The sequence below is a fragment of the Penaeus japonicus genome, unplaced genomic scaffold (genome assembly GCF_977035675.1).
Source record: "Penaeus japonicus unplaced genomic scaffold, GWHDUDI00000001_assembly GWHDUDI00000002, whole genome shotgun sequence".
NCBI classification, from domain to species: Eukaryota; Metazoa; Arthropoda; class Malacostraca; order Decapoda; family Penaeidae; genus Penaeus; species Penaeus japonicus.
In genome coordinates this window covers 30974054-30986553 of record NW_028234404.1, presented here as the reverse complement: position 1 = coordinate 30986553, position 12500 = coordinate 30974054, and the positions used below count along the sequence as shown (strand labels likewise).

General features: G+C 55.3%; 1 protein-coding gene across 14 annotated transcripts in view; it reads right to left on the bottom strand.

The window, feature by feature from the left end:
- LOC122246490 (uncharacterized) overlaps positions 1-12500 on the bottom strand; it is a 124523-nt gene that overhangs the window by 106032 nt on the left and 5991 nt on the right. The gene's annotated exons all lie outside the window — the stretch shown is intronic.

The window sequence follows — 12500 nt, the reverse complement described above, 5'->3', positions numbered from 1 at the left end:
TAAGAGAGAGTGAGTGTGTAAGAGAGAGTGAGAGTGAGAATGAAAGTGAGAGTGAATGTGGGTGTGAGTGAGAGTGAGAGTGTGGGTGAGAGAGAGAGAGAGAGAGAGAGAGAGAGAGAGAGAGAGAGAGAGAGAGAGAGAGAGAGAGAGAGAGAGAGAGAGAGAGAGAGAGAGAGTGTGAGTGTGAGTGTGAGTGTGAGTGTGAGTGTGAGTGTGAGTGTGAGTGTGTGTGTGTGTGTGTGTGTGTGTGTGTGTGTGTCTGTGCGTGAGTGAGTGTGAGTGAGTGTGTGAGTGTGAGTGAGTGTGTGAGTAAGTGAGAGTCTGAGTGAGTGAGTGAGTGAGTGAGTGAGTGAGTGAGTGAGTGAGAGTGAGAGTGTGGGAGTGTAAGCGTGTGGGAGCGTAAGAGTGTGGGAGTGGAAAAGTGTGGAAGTGTGGGAGTGGAAGAGTGTGGGAGTAGAAGAGTGTGGGAGTGGAAGATTGTGGCAGTGGTAGAATGTGGGAGCGTAAGAGTGTGGGAGTGTAAGTGTGGGAGTGTAAGTGTGGGAGTGTAAGCGTGTGGGAGTGTAAGCGTGTGGGAGCGTAAGCGTGTGGGAGTGGAAGAGTGTGGGAGTGGTAGAATGTGGGAGCGTAAGAGTGTGGGAGTGGTAGAGTGTGGGAGTGGAAGAGTGTGGGAGTGGTAGAGTGTGGGAGCGTAAGAGTGTGGGAGCGTAAGAGTGTGGGAGCGTAAGAGTGTGGGAGTGGTAGAATGTGAAAGTGGAAGAGTGTGGGAGTGGAAGAGTGTGGGAGTGTAAGTGTGGGAGTGTAAGTGTGGGAGTGTAAGCGTGTGGGAGTGTAAGCGTGTGGGAGCGTAAGCGTGTGGGAGCGTAAGCGTGTGGGAGCGCAAGAGTGTGGGAGTGGAAGAGTGTGGGAACGTAAGGGTGTGGGAGTGTAAGAGTGTGGGAACGTAAGAGTGTGGGAGTGGAAGAGTGTGGGAACGTAAGAGTGTGGGAGTGGAAGAGTGTGGGAGTGGAAGAGTGTGGGAACGTAAGAGTGTGGGAGTGGAAGAGTGTGGGAGTGGAAGAGTGTGGGAGTGTAAGTGTGTGGGAGTGGAAGAGTGTGGGAGTGTAAGAGTGTGGGAGTGTAAGCGTGTGGGAGCGTAAGAGTGTGGGAGTGGAAGAGTGTGGGAACGTAAGAGTGTGGGAACGTAAGAGTGTGGGAACGTAAGAGTGTGGGAGTGGAAGCGTGTGGGAGTGGAAGAGTGTGGGAGTGTAAGCGTGTGGGAGTGGAAGAGTGTGGGAGTACGGGATTGTGGGAGTGGGTGTGCCTCTAAACCAGCTGCCTTTCTCTCCCTCCCCACGACCATTTTCCTCCATCGGTGCCGCCGGCACGTTATTCACTGGCGCGAGGACTCGGCTGATGAGCTAAGGGCACACCCATGGAGACTCGAAATTAATTTAGCGAGCCCAAGACGAGATGGGCTGCGGGCGTGAGAACGCAGGGCGGCCAGAGGAGAAGGGGGTAAACAAGGGCGGCGTGCAGGTCCAGGCCGCCTCAGGTGTGGGAAGTGCTGCATCTGTGTGCAACCAGGTGACGCCACGGGGTTTCCCGGGAACCCTCGAGTGCGGCGGAGCATCAGGCTCGCTCCTGACACGAACGCTCTCGTCACGACCGTGTTCCAAGGCTCGCAAACAGCAGCCCAGTTCTATATGTAGCCACAAGGGGCTCAGAGGCCGGTGCTTTGTAACGCCCGCCCGCCCGCTCGCTCATATCCCGAACGCATTTCGTTATGAGAATGACCTGCGCCGTCTCGGTGGCCGTTCTCCTGAGGAGTTGGAAGGTTATTTATTCGTGAACCTGCATGCGTGCGTGCTCTCACGTGTGTCTGTCGCGGTGCACCTGTCCACCGCTGCACGAGACGGTTCACAAAGGCGTGATGACGGAGGAGTTCTTCCTCTCCGCCTGCAGCGCCGTGCCCCGGGAAGCCCGTTGCCGACGCGCCTTTCACTGGGCCTCGGCGAGGAATCGCGATGTCCTCTGGGGCCGACCCCCGAGGTCACTCAATCCGCTCCCCTGACATGTGGACACATACCTTGTATCCCTAACAAGTGGATACGAGATCCTTTAAGGAGTGCGGACACGACCTCCAGCGAGCACGCCGGAGGGTCGGGTGGCCGCGGCCAGCATTGCGCAAGGTGAAGCCCCCCGAGACACCGGGGAAGATGGTCATAACGACGTTCCACGACAAGGTGGCGGCGGCACCAGCACCTCCCCCACCTGCTCCTATCTGCCCCGAACCCTACACCCCACCTGCTCTCGCCAGCATCTCTTCCCCGCCCTCACCCGGAGCACCCGGCTTCGCGTCCGGTGGGTGCAGCGCACTGTCACACGAATAACAGTTGCACCGAAGAGCTCCGCTGCAGAGGCAAGTGACCAACCCGAGACCGGGGCTGCCGTATTCGGAGCTATTGTTTACCAATGCCACCGAGCATGTTGCAACTCAACGTCTCTCCTGCATCTTTCTTTTATCTTACTATCTCTCCCCTCCCGCTTCAACTGCTAATGGCCACAAATGTTGGATTGGAGAACGCTTTAAATCACGGCCTATGGTATAACACGCGCAGCTGTGATTTTGCTGGAGAGAAGGATACAGTACCTGAATGAAAAAGAATACTTGTTTAATGTTAAAAGTGGTTGCGATTTAAAAGAAAGGTTTCATGTTGACGAAGAAATGGCGTTTCAGTGAGCCCTGATAAAGGAATGTTGGCGGGCAGAGGAAGAGCAAGAGGAGGGCGGTAGCGTCGGAGGAACGAGTTGGACGAGTGAGAGAAAGCGGGCACATGTCACGCTGCGTTACTGCGTGGCTGGCCAGGGTGGACCCGACCCAGCCACCATCACCGCCGCAGCCTTCCTCTCCGGTGCTCGCCACCATCACCACAGCCACCGTCTCCACCATACATACTGCCACAGCACGAACGTTCTACTATGGCCTTCCCTTTTCTCACAGTGGATAGAACTACTGTCAATGTACAGTACCGATTCGAGAAAGTACTCGGTATACCACCTTACAGGTGGGCGTGATAACTTATTCAATGAGGCTGATCAACGTACATACGTGACATGAAGACTGGGGTTAGTTTGCATCGCCTTAACTAACTTGTTGTCAAGCATTACCTCTTTACCTAGCGGCTAATAAGCATCTCCCGCCGGTAATTAGCGAGAGTTAGGAGCAGGGTGTGTGCGGGGGGGTAATAACCCCGCTGAAGAATTATGGTGTTAGCCAAGAGTCAGCAGGTAGGCGGGCTGCAACAATGACTCGTGTGCAACAATCCCAGGTTAACGAGCCTGCGGCTAAGTGTACCTGCTTCGTGTGGCCTCGGCAGGCGACGTGGGCACGGCGGAACTGCGGAGCACAGCACCCGCAGGAGAGAGTGCCGTTCTCGCCGCTGCCGCAACCTGCACACGTAATTACCTGCCGCTACTCACTCCTGGGAACTGTGGACAAAGGACGGACCAGCCCTCCTCGCCCCCCCTCCCCCGCTCTCCCCGCATGCCCTGCTCCCCTTTCTGCTGTGTAACGTACGCACGCACGTCGGTTCTTTCGCTCACGTATAACACACATGCATTCTCTCACAGGCTCACAGGCACACACGCATGTACGAACATGCAAATGCGCAAAAAAACAACACTCTTTGAAGTGATAACGATACCCAAACAATCTATCATGATGTGCTATAAGGTCGCAAACCACTCGCTAAGTCGTACTCTCCTTTCCCTCTATTCGTTTCCCTCAAGTCCCCTTTCTCCCGGCTGAGGATTAACCGTAAGATAAAGACATGGAGCAGCGCTCGCCTTTGAGCAGTTCTCTGTTATTTAATATTTTTGCTTCGGATGGCCATCAAAAGCTTCGTTTCAGCCCCTGACTATTTGATGACATACACCGTGACAATAAAACTTTCACAAGCTCTGTAAATTCACAACTCCAATCCGTCTCATACAAGATTCAAATGAGTTCCCCCCCCCCCTTTCCCACTATGATTTCCTTGCATGACCGGCTTATGCTACGTCTTCAGTGACGAACGGCGGAACCAAACATTCCCCGCCAACAAGTTGATCACTCAACGCAATGACCTTAGATCGACTAGTCTGCAGGAGCAGCAGCAGCAGCAGCAGCAGCGCCATTCAGACGAAGTCGCATCCAGCCAAGAGCCTTCGCAGACGCCCATGAGAATACTGGCAGCACCATGACGCTGCTGACACCGCAGCGCCACAACAAAGAGCGCTTCATCAGCACCAGCAACAGCGGCCGCAGCAGCGTCGTGCAAGGTGATCACCCGGAACTTTCATGTGCGGTCACTGAGAGGTGATAGTGACGCCGGCGGTAGCGACAGGTGCGGCGGGGTACGGGCGGGGTGCGGGCGGCCGGGTAAGACTGCGGTCCACCCCCGATATGATAACATATCAGACGGGCGAGACTAGATAGCGGCGTAGATGCTGGTGCGGTGGTGGCTCGATGATGCGAGGTGGAGGGGGTGAAAGGGGAGGGGTGGGGGGGAGGACGCTGCCGGTGTTCAGACGTAACCTTGCCGGCGCTTCGACGCAACATCACCGTAATTACCGCTAGCCACGGTACCACACGCCCGCTAATGTAAATCAACGAGAATAATTCCAAATATCCCCTTCGCAAAGACAAAAAAGTGGGCGCACGTTTTAAATGTTGGCGGTGATGATATCCTGGTGCAGAGGGTGAAGATGGATGACTAGGGTGGAGCAAGCAGAGAGAGGGGGAGCAGGGAAGCAAGCTGGCAGGAAGGGTGGGAGGGGATCGGAGTTGTGGTGCATGGGGGAGGGGGGAGGAGGAGAAGGGGAGGGATGAGGGACGGCCTGGCGGCGGGTGGTCACGTGCTGCCAAGCGACCCTCGCCTCGCTACCACCAATACTAACGTCGCCGCCGCTAACACCTCCACCGTTAGCGCATCGTCGCAGCTCTCTAACACCGCTAATGCTGCTTCAATCACTTTCATTATGACCTCATGAGTAACTGAAGATATTCCTGCTGCAACATGTGTGAAATCAGACAACGCAAGATTTACGCTTTTATCAGAGCAGTTACATGATCATACAAGTACTGTAACAAACCAATGTAGCAGCAGCCTCTTCTGCCCCCTGCGCCCCCCCCCCCCCGAGACAAGCAGGGGCAGCCGTCGTCGCTATCGCCATCTGCCTGGGAAGCGCGCGGCCTCGCCACCCAAAATGCGTAATTAACTCAGGGCACCCGAAGAACTCTCCTCCTCCTCCTCTTCCTCCTTTTCCTCCGCTCCCCTGCCTATCGACCGCCGCCCTAACGCCAGCGAACTGTGCATACGTGGCGGCTGTTACTACGGCCAGTGCTGACCTCCAGGGGGAGGAAATGCACCAGGAGTGGGGAGAGAGAGGGACCCCAACATCACAGCTGGTTATAAGACTCGCCCTCGTCACACCGCCACGCCACCACACTCAATCTCACGCCACGCCACACCGTCACTTTCCCTCACAAAGTCTACACTCGTCATAACACTCCGCTCTTTATCACATACCAAAGCATTCTTTGCTATACCACCCATTATTACTACCGAAGAATAAATCCAGCAAATAGCCCTCCATTGCGGAAATGTAATCTATGCTACAAAATGAGTATTTTCAACATACAAGTCATAATAATACATTTCGATCGTGTGCCTCTCGGAACTTCAACACCATCATTAACTCGCATCATCCAGCCCATATACCATACATCCGCAATCTCATCCATCGCTGCCGCCGACACTGCCAAAATTGCTATAAAACCAGGCAGCAGGTGGTATGCAACTAGTCTAAGACGGCAAATAAGCACGGCTAGTATTTTTGATCCGCCTTTGAGGATACAACAACGTGCTCAGTGCAGTAGGCTAGTGCTCTCCACACAGGGGAAACGCAGCCAGCATAATGCAACAACATCACGCTCAGCGGTGCTCCTGCCTCGGCTTGACGATAATGTGGAAGAAAATAGCAGCGGCGTGTGCTAGTAAATAAGGTGTTTGGGAGGAGCAGTGACATGGGCGACGTGCGCGAGATTACCCGAGGAGGCCACCGCGGCGGGGCTCGCTAAGTGAAAAACAAACAGGGTCTTGGGGGAGAGGACAAAATCGATGACCTCCTCCTAATTTCCGTGCGCCAAGTTACCTACGCTCTTGTCCACCTGTCCCTACCTTGCTTGGTCGATAAGTGCACCGTCATCCCCGTGCACCACGACGAGGCTGTTGGCCAGTTCCCGCTTGTTACGGGAGCGGCAGACACAAAGCAGTTAGGGTTTGGGTGTACGGTTCCAGCATAGGTAGGGCGGGTGGGGCTTAGGTTACCGCGTCCGAGGAACCAGATCTGCTGACGCTCTAATCCGTCACACCCGCCAATAGTCCACGGCGAGCCACCAGGCCATAAAACGGAGAACGTTACGCCACCAGCCGCCCATTCCTCCGAAACTGCGATATCTACCAACGTACGAAATCTCGCCCCATCGCCTCTGGTGCAAATAAACACCTAGGGACTAAAACCGCGTGTCCGACGACTGCAAGTGCTAATAAAATGAATTGCGTCGCGATATACTGTACGGAACGACTGAACGACTCCCAAGAAGAAAGAGTCGAAAGAAACGAAAGCGGCGGGCGGCGCGACGCGGGTCTGGGAGAGCAGGGAGGGAGGAGGGAGCGGTGCTAGGCTGACCTCCGTGCAAGATGCCGCCCTCACAGCACCCGTGGCTGTTGGTCGCAAGACCCGCTCCGAGGGACAACCGCTCGCCTTCATCGCACACTTTTCGTGGATTTATGTCCATCTTCGAAGGCGGAGGGCGACACCGAAGGTCACTTGTGCCGTATCAAGAAAGGACGTCAACAAAATCTGAAGGGTTTTGCGCTGAAAGATTACGAGAATTACGAGCCGAAAGTGAGGTATTCTAGCGAGCTGTGGCACGGGGAGGGAGTCGCCGGGGGTCTGTGTCCGTGCGTGCGTGCTTGAAAGTGTAAGTTTATGTGTGTGTGTGTGTGTGTGTGTGTGTGTGTGTGTGTGTGTGTGTGTGTGTGTGTGTGTGTGTGTGTGTGTGTGTGTGTGTGTGTGTGTGTGTGTGTAAGTGTGTGTGTGTAAGTGTAAGTGTGTGTGTGTAAGTGTAAGTGTAAGTGTGCGTGTGTAAGTGTAAGTGTGTGTGTGTGTGTAAGTGTGTGTGTGTGTGTGTGTGTGTGTGTGTGTGTGTGTGTGTGTGTGTAAGTGTGTGTATTCATCAAGTGCGTGAAAATGGGTCGTATGTGTATGACTGGAGTGTGTGCGTGTGCGTGTGTGTGTGTGTGTGTGCGTGAGTGTAAATGTGAGCGCGAGTGTGAGCGTGAGTGTGAGCGTGAGTGTAAGCGTTTGTGTAAGCGTGAGTGTGCGCTTGAGCGCCAGTGTGAGCGTGAGTGTGAGTTTTAGAATGAGTGTGAGTATGAGTATATGCGTGAGTATGAGTGGAGCTCGTCCCGGCGAGTGCCTGCGTGTTTGTGCGTGTACATGTGCGCTTGAGCCTGACCACGGCGGCAGCAATTTGAAGACGGTCGTGCAAGGGCTGCGCCGGAGAGCGAGGTAATCACGGACGATCACGATTTCCTCCGCCGAGTTCCTCCTCCGACGCCGACAGAACCCCGAGCCGGACAAGGGCGTCGGGCTGATGAAGACGATGGCCGCGGGGGGATGGGGAGGGGAAGGGGGAGGGGGGACGAGCCCTCCTGACGTTACGAGCTAAAGCAGGGCAGGATGGTGAGCTCCAATTAGTGTGGTGTAATGGTGAGGGGCGGGGGCAGGGGCTGGGGAAAGGGACGGCGGGGAGGGGGGGGGGGTGCAGTGTGTTAGTAGTGTCGCCCTCTTCTGCGGGGAATGGGAGGAGGGAGGGAGAGGGGGAGATGGCGCTGTGGGTACGACCTCCCCCTCTCCCTCCTCCGAGCTCTTTCTGCCTGCCATGCATACAGCCATGCACTTTCACACGCACATGCGTTCTACTGGACACATCCATGCACACTGACATGCACAGTCAAGCGGAAACATATTGTATGTACATTTATCTGCACGTCCCTTTATGGCAGTGTTAATATAGACCAAACACCGATGTTACTGATGCATAGAAAATGATGTTACAAGATTTGTAATTATAGAAGGGTCGGTGAAGATGTTCGACAATGCCTGCCTTGCATAAAATGATGATTGTATCGTGAGGTATGGTATGTTTACGGCCATCGTGGGCAAAGTAAACCAAGAGCGGCGATGAAGGTATAAGGTGTGGTAGAAACGTAGTTATGGTGACGGAAGTGGTACCAATGGTGGCGTGAGGTAAGTGCGGCCACAAGAGTAGCGACTGAGCCGGGTTCTCGTCACAATAGGTTGCTCTGAGCGTTGTATTGCCCTTTAATTGCCCTGTTTGCGTCACGTCCAACCAGTAAACACAGGGGCTTTTAAGCTGCTTTAAGATCTGCTACCTTAGCTTTTAGTCGTGTCTCCTTACCCGAAGGAAAAATCATCTCCACCCATCAAAAAAAAGACATGTGTCTTATGTTTAATCATGTGTCGGTAACAAAACTAATAAATAGGTGGTTAAAAGGCGTCCGAGACTTGCGGTGACGGTAGGGGCAGCGGCGAGGGCGTTGACACAGTTCGTGTGGCGGCAGGGAGGCACCCCAACCAGGCCTGCAACCTTCGCTTATACGGCGCCCGCGGCACCGCCTCGACATGCCGCCCCCACACCACCTCTTATACGGCTGTGCAACCACGCAATCTCGCGCCTGACGATAGGTTTTCGAAGTGCTGCAATGACTTGAACTTCTGACCCATCAACGCGTAATGCAACAAGTCTACTATCAAAGGAAAAAAAGTATAGATGTTGGGGCACTTTGGTGACACAGCTGCCGCCATAGAAACAACGTATAGAAAGAAGTTAGTTAACACAGTGAACCGAGAGATTCCTCCCATCGAGCTTGTCTTATTTATCTCAATTCGAACTTTTGGTTATGTTCCAAGTACTAATTGATCAGTTCTTACGCGCATTCAACTGCAAGGTGCAAATTCTTCAAAGACAAAATGGTACGGTGGTGCTGCCCGAGAGCAAGCCGTCCTGTCGAAGCCTGGGGGCACGCAGCCAGATAACGCGAAAACAAGTATCACTTTCTGCCGTTTCTCATATCCTCGCTAATATCATACCACTTTCTCACCCTCACATCTATGCGATTAATATAATGTCTTCCATTTCAATTACATCTTACTCCTTATAAAAAATACGCTACAGGAATGATAGGTCTCACATATCCAATGCTGAAAAAATCTTAGTCAAAACAAATCATAAAGCCTAAGAGACTCAATTAATGTACTTCAAGGAAAGTTAGTGATGTCAATAGCCAAATCGGCCGCTATGCCCAATGCAGACGACGACCAACCAACCCCTATGCCTTGACATCGCCTATGTGAGCAGAGGCTTCGTTTTTGTCGGCAAGTTCTGTAAGCACGAGAGCTGCGACATGCTCACAGTGCTACCATCCACCTCAGAATGAAGCCTTCAGTCTTAGAATGAAGCCAGATGTTTGCTGATAAATCATTAACAACGATAATAAAAAGCTGCCAGCGTCATAAATGCCTAAGGACAGCAATCAACACCACATTGCCCACTCCCACTAATACCCTCTGGAGCCTTTACCAATCATTTCACTACTCAGTACGACAGGAGATGAAAGTCCCGCCGAGTGATAAGCACTTTGTAATAAACCAGCATCACCGACCGTATAACAAATGTAACTAACATTCCCTTAACAAATGTAACTAACATTCCTTTTTCAAGGTATAGGTGATGCCCTCTCGCAGTACAAGGTTAATTGGCAACATTAAGCATATAGGGAAAAGGCAGCAGAGTCACTCATCGCTACAAGCACAACCAGGGCCAGCCATGTCATTTGGCACCATGCACACCCAAAGACAAGCAGTGGTACCGGACGTCACAAACCCACCCGGGCATTAGTGCCTCGTGGCGCCACACATAGGAATACGCTAGTCCACAGACGCCAAGGGGCTACAGTTTATACTTCATATTTCATTTGATGAGAATATGCCTATTTACATAAAGTTACTAAAGAACTCATAGTATTATGGATGTGCGGGCTCGTTCCTTCGAAAAAAAGGTGGAGAGGGGAGAAGGGGGAGGGGGTTGAGGGTCAGGTGGAGGTGTGGTAGGTGGGGTATGGGGTAGATGGGGTTGTGAGGTACGTGGGGGTGTGAGGGGTACGTGGGGGTGTGGGGTACGTGGGGGTGCGGGGTAAGTGGGGGTGTGGGGTAAGCGGGGGTGTGGGGTAAGCGGGGGTGTGGGGTAAGTTGGGTGTGGGGTAAGTGGGGGTGTGGGGTAAGTGGGGGTGTGGGGTAAGTTGGGTGTGGGGTAAGCGGGGGTGTGGGGTAAGCGGGGGTGTGGGGTAAGCGGGGGTGTGGGGTAAGCGGGGGTGTGGGGTAAGTGGGGGTGATGGGTAAGTGGGGGGGTTGGGTAAGCGGGGGTGTGGGGTAGGTGGGGGGGGGGGTAAGTGGGGTGGGTGGTGGGGTAAGGGGGTGTGGGGTAAGTGGGGTGGGTGGGGTGGTGGGGTGTGGGGGTGAGGGTCAGGGGGTGTGGGGTAAGTGGGGGTGTTGGGTAAGCGGGGGTGTGGGGTAAGTGGGGGTGTGGGGTAAGTTGGGTGTGGGGTAAGTGGGGGTGTGGGGTAAGTGGGGGTGAGGGGTCAGTGGGGGTGAGGGGTCAGTGGGGGTGAGGGGTCAGTGGGGGTGAGGGGTCAGTGGGGGTGAGGGGTCAGTGGGGGTGAGGGGTCAGTGGGGGTGAGGGGTCAGTGGGGGTGAGGGGTCAGTGGGGGTGAGGGGTCAGTGGGGGTGAGGGGTCAGTGGGGGTGAGGGGTCAGTGGGGGTGAGGGGTCAGTGGGGGTGAGGGGTCAGTGGGGGTGAGGGGTCAGTGGGGGTGAGGGGTAAGTGGGGTGTGGGGTAAGCGGGGGTGTGGGGTAAGCGGGGGTGTGGGGTAAGCGGGGGTGTGGGGTAAGCGGGGGTGTGGGGTAGGTGCGGGTGTGGGGTAGGTGCGGGTGTGGGGTGGGTGGGGGGGGGGGGAGGTGGGGTGTGGGGTAGGTGCGGGTGTGGGGTAGGTGGGGTGTGGGGTAGGTGGGGTGTGGGGTAAGTGGGGGTGTGGGGTAGGTGGGGGTGTGGGGTAGGTGCGGGTGTGGGGTAGGTGGGGTGTGAGGTAGGTGGGGTGTGGGGTAGGTGAGGCTGTGGGGTAGGTGAGGCTGTGGGGTAGGTGAGGGTGTGGGGTAGGTGCGTGTGTGAGGTAGGTGGGGTGTGGGGTAGGTGGGGTGTGGGTAGGTGAGGGTGTGGGGTAGGTGAGGGTGTGGGGTAGGTGAGGGTGTGGGGTAGGTGCGGGTGTGAGGTAGGTGGGGTGTGAGGTAGGTGAGGGTGTGGGGTCAGCGGGGGTGTGGGGTCAGTGGGGGCGAGGGGTAATCGGGGTGTGGGGTCAGTGGAGGTGAGGGTAAGCGGGGGTGTGGGGTAAGCGGGGGTGTGGGGTAAGCGGGGGTGAGGGTCAGTGGGGGTGTGGGGTAAGCGGGGGTGTGGGGTAAGCGGGGGTGTGGGGTAAGCGGGGGTGTGGGGTAAGCGGGGGTGTGGGATAAGCGGGGGGGTGGGGTAAGCGGGGGGGTGGGGTAAGCGGGGGTATGGGGTAAGGGTGTGGAGTAAATGGGGATGGGAGAGGGGGAATGTGGGGGTAGTGGGGGTGTGGGGTCAGTGGGGGTAGTGGGGGTGTGGGGTCAGTGGGGGTGTGGGTACGTAGGGAATCAGGTTGATGGGTGTGAGAGTACGTGGATGAGGTTGGGGGTACGTGGGAAAGGGGGATGTTGGTGGGTGTGTGGGTATGGTGAGGGAGGGGGATGTTGGGGTAAGTGGATGTAGTGGTAGGTGAATGTGGGGGTAGGTGGATGTGGGGGTAGGTGGATGTGGGGTAGATAGGTGTGTGGGTATGGTGGGGGAGGGGGGTTGTTGGGGTAGGTGCGGGTGGGGGAGACGAGATGTGGGGGGGGAAGATGGGATGCGTTGGGAGGCAAGTGTGGGGGGTAGGTGGATGCTGGGGCATACTAGGTAAGACGGGGGAGAGGGTGGGGAAGGGGGAGGGGGAGGGCATGAAGGTGAAGCATCAGAGGCCGACTGACATCTGGGGTTACTGGGGTCACCACCTACAGTCTGCATTTTCGTGTCCCCCTCCTTCCACTTGCGCCATGAAACCATCCATGCCGTTCCTAGCCACCACCTTCCGCGCGGGGAGTGAGGTCAACCCTTCTTCGCAAAGGGGCAGTGAAATCTCCGAATCTCCCTGTGTACGGAACCTAGTGCCATACGTGTCATGTCCGGGCTGTCGCTGTTTCCCTTTGCACTGCCTACTTGCAACAGAAATCTTAACACACTCAGACACCCTACATCTAAAACAGAGACAGTTGCGTCGA